At 49.8% G+C, this 4443-nt stretch overlaps 1 pseudogene across 1 annotated transcript; it reads right to left on the bottom strand.

The window, feature by feature from the left end:
* Positions 1 to 904: 904 nt before the first annotated feature.
* Positions 905 to 4094, bottom strand: LOC308344401 (large ribosomal subunit protein eL33-like; annotated as a pseudogene). Its single transcript has 3 exons — positions 4072 to 4094; positions 2938 to 3059; positions 905 to 1231 (listed from the first exon to the last, which is right to left on the bottom strand). The product of its transcript is annotated as a large ribosomal subunit protein eL33-like (transcript).
* Between the last annotated feature and the right edge of the window lie 349 nt (positions 4095 to 4443).

Below are 4443 nucleotides of genomic sequence, written 5' to 3'. Positions count from 1 at the left end.
ATCTGGAATCATCAGGACACAAGATATGAGGGGCCTGGGGTCCACAGTCTCAAGGTGGGCCGTCCAAGCCAGTCTGGATAAGTGCAGATTTCTGATAGAATCCAATGACAAATCACCCTGAATTCTTTTTCCCTCTGAGGGGTTTCTTCTCCAGATCTCAGCCCCCACAACCACTGCCCTCAGACAGTGGAGGAGGAGGAGGAAAGGTCGCCAGCAGGGATTCTCATCCTGGCTGCAGTCAACAGGGGAATTCTGTAAAAAGTACAGAAAGGGAAGAGAAGAAACACAGAACCCCAAATGTAATAGCTGGTGAGTTCATGCATGTCCCCAGGGCAGCCCTGTGGCTGCAAAGATGAGAGGAGAACAGTCTCCAGTCTCCCTGTGCTGCCCTTGGGGCCCAGCTCTCCCTTCCTCCAACACAGTGTCCCAGGGAGCCCCCAGTGCTGCCCCCTGTGTATCTGTCTCTGCTCATCTCCAGAACAGACCACCACAGCCACCCCTTCCAGGAAGCCCTCCCCTCTCCATATGCATTAGTTCAGTTGTGTGCAACAGAAACCCAGCTAACAGCGGTTGTCCATGGGACAGCAGCTTGTGTGTGTCCCATGAGTGAGGTGAGCCGTCCGGGGCTGTAGGGTCGCTCTGTACCATGGGGATGTCCAGACACACTGATGATGATGACCCTAGGAATTTTCCTTACTAGCATGACCAGGGCACCTAGGACCATGTCTATGGTCCGTGAGCAGGGAAGGGAGAGCAGAAAAAGAGGAAGTTTCTCTCCATTTAGGGCAACACCTACTACCTCATTCTGTGTCACCATAATGGCTGGAATGTAGTCACACGGACAAAAGTAGCCTCGTGGAAGTCTGGTGAATCTACACATTTATTTATTTACTTTCCATTAAATTTAAATCCTTGAGGGTTACAGCATCACATGGATTCTGTGGCCAATGGCTTTAGCAGGAATGTGGTTCGGAATTTGGCACGGACCATGCCACTGTTACGCTTCCCCAGATTACTCTGGTTTGGTTTGGTTTGCTACCAGGAGTCACTGTGTTGTCCTTGGCTTTGTACACATAAGCACATTTCTTGCCTAGGTAGAATTCTCGAGCATATACACCTTCAATTTTAAGAAGAGTTGTATGATCCCTCTGATTCCAGAGACCCTGCTTATAGCTAGCAAAAATGGCCCTGGACCACAGCCTTCCAGATATTATTTGGCATTTTAGGAGTCCTGTTTCCAGTAGGCCTCCAGAGGGTCCAAGATGGCGGAAAAAGACTGTAAGAGACTCTTAAATGAGGGTTGCTGGAGGGGAGGTGTGTGGGGGAAGGGATAATTTGGTGATGGGCATTAAGAAGGGTACATGATGTTAGGAGCATAGGGTGTTATATGCAACTGATTAATTGCTAAATTCTACCTCTGGACCTAATAATAAAGTATATGTTAACTAAATTGAATTAAAATAAAAATATTTTTTAAAAAATTAGGATCTTGAGGGAGAAGAACCTGAGAATTTTTTTCCACCAAAAAGAGATCCCCTCCCCAGAAACTCTGAAACTATCTGGATCTCGTGCATGCCTGCTCCTGGAACACTTCTACAGGAGTGGGAGACGTGACCTTAGCTCGAGATCCTGGAATCCAGAGACAGCCACGTGCATTGCCCCAGGTTGTATTGGGGCTCTGGGGTCCAGCAGGTCTCCAGCCTCCTACCTTCTCCTAGCCTGCCCTCCCACCAGCCAAGGGTCCCCCTAGTGCCCCTCACCCCCTGCCCCCAGGCTTGCTGCACAGCTGGATGTCTTCATATCTCCTTCAGAATTAACAGGAGGAGGAATTTCAGTTGAGCCCTTGGGGTGTGACACAGTAAGAAGAACATATTCGGTCTTGCTCCTCAGTTCCTCCACAGCTCTTAACACCTCTGTCACCGCCTGAGTGATGGGAGTCATAGGAGCACCTCTTCTAAGAGTTTGTTCCCAGATCCTGAAAAAGTACTGGAAAGATGCTGGTCCCATCCTTACACACTGTACCAAACCTCACTGCATGCCGTCTCTCTCCTCTGATGCTGTGAGCCCTGAGAAGGCAGGACTCTGTCAGGGCCTGAAACAGAACCATCTGGCAAACTGTGGAATTCAGGCTCCTGTACAGATCAGCTGGGAAAGTCTGAGCAGCCTCCCTCTTCAGCTCTAATCATGCCTCTCACTGGTTTATGCCTCGATCCCACATGCAAGGCCCACCACTGACTGTTTCATATGCTAAACCCTCCAGACCTTAACTAGAAATGATGAACTACACCTATGTCCTGACCTCCCTGTGTCCAATGTCACCCACTCCTTGCCCAGCCTGACAGTTGACTGCTAGGAACCTCATCCCCCCATCAACCCAGATCGTACACATACATCAGGGTCTACACAGAGTTCCAGCTCATTCATGAACCTTCTCCCAACCACTGGGGGTCTGGCCTATGAACCCTGTAAACTGTGTCTCCGCTTCTCGTGTGACATCTAAGGAGCTTTTAGTCTGCCTCACACGCTCAGTCTCGTGCTCTCAGAAGGGTGGGCGCCTCCCCATCTTCGCTGTAGGCTCTGTGAGGACAACCACTAGCTTATACCTTCAGGTTCCTTCCCCACAGGGACCTAAACTCTGTCCGTGACCCACTGAATCTGGTTAGTTAACTACTTAATGACACAGGGACCCCGTCCGCCTGAGCAGACTTTCCCCCCTTCACTTTCACATGACAACTTGTGCACACCTACCTGGCCCAGCCTGACACAGGGGGGTACCTGACAAAAGGGTCTCACGTCCCTGGGGTGAGAGGTGTGCTCGACTCTCTCTGCTTTCTCCCAGGCCCCAAGCTGCTGGCTGTCGTGGCTGCTCTTTGTCCAGACTGAGCCCTGGGTTTTGGTGGTAGGATCGCTGCACATTCCTCAGGTTTCAGAGGTTACTCTTCACCTGGCTCGTGAAGATCTTGGTCTCATCGTCTGAAGAACTTGGCTCCTGCATGCACCACTGGACTCCAGATTCTGTCTCTATCTCCTCAGGGTCGTGGTAGAGGAAGGTGGCTGGTCTGTGGAGCCCAAGGCAGGAAATACAGGGCCTCCTGGAGCGGCTCTGACCCTGCTGAGGGGAAATACTGCAAAGAGCGCTGTCCTGAGGGAGGAAGCAGGGGGTTTGGAGGAAGCTCCAGGATTTACTGAGTGAGGACCTAGTGATCCATGTGTGGGGAATGCATGTGTATGTTTGTGTGTGGTGTGTGTCTGTGTGTGCACACATGTGTTGTATGACAGGAGAGACAGGGTACACAACATAACACAATGGGAGACAACAACACAACAACCCTCCCTGTCCCCCGCCCCCTGTGACAGTCATATTCCAATCCCTCACCCATGGTGTCCCCATAGAATGCAGTGATTGTATATGATTTCCTGCAAAGGAGGCACTATTTGCATTTCTACAATTAAAAAAAAATCCCTGCTACTTTGTTGAAACTCCCTGGTGTCTTGCTCTTGCCAGCCGTGTACAGATGACACGCAGATCACGCCCCAAAGCTGTGTGAGAGCTGAACGTGTGAGCACATGCTATCAGAGCTCAGGATGCAACGGAAATCATTGGCCATCGTCAAAAAAAACCGTTTGCAGAACATTATAAACATTATAAATGAGCTGCATGCAGCAACGTCCTGGGAACAGTAGAACTTCCTATAATAGTACTGACTGGTGATAACAGCGGCAAACATGGAAACGGTGTCATCAGAAGCTCGCCCTGTCCTCTGAGTCATGAAGCCGAGTGTCATACGTGGTGACCGAGGCTGTGACCAGACTGTCCCCTGTCCTCACAGGCTGTCCCTGCTTCTGCTGGCGGACCCCTGTGTCTACTAGAGTGAGACACGTGTGGGGAAAAGTTATCAATCTGACAATAAACCCTTATCCGTGTCATTTCAAGTATGTCACAAGAATGTGTTCTAATCACTTACTTAAAGACTCAGTTTAAGACGTGTAAGAATGAGGGTTTTGTTGATGTGAGGAGTTCACTGCATCAGGTGTCATCACCGGGGCTCAAAGAAGCTGGGAAACCGTTACATGGTGGGGCAGATGGTACCCATGTTGCCGCAAAGTTCCTGGCCTCAGACAAAGTTCTAGAGAAATTTCTGGATGTTCTCACTTGGTCCTGCAGAAGTCTCTGTAGTCAGTGATTTCAGGATGATATAGTAAAGTGTTAAATAAGTCACTTTGAATATTTACACAGTGCACCTTCTATTCACAGGATTCTCTTGTTCACGGGTATTACTCTTCCAGTAACTGATCATTTGAGACAGTTGCCAGAGGGGAGGGGGTGGGGTCTGGGAACATGGGGAAGGGGCAGTGGGAACACAGGCTTCCAGTTCCAGAATGAATAAGTTGATGGGAATAAAAGGTACAGCCTGAGGAAGAGAGTGGATGACACTGTCATAG

This window comes from Martes martes, assembly GCF_963455335.1.
Source record: "Martes martes genome assembly, chromosome: 6".
In the NCBI taxonomy this organism is placed as follows: Eukaryota; Metazoa; Chordata; class Mammalia; order Carnivora; family Mustelidae; genus Martes; species Martes martes.
The sequence above is the reverse complement of the archived record's forward strand: the minus strand, read 5'-3'. Positions and strand labels throughout refer to the sequence as shown.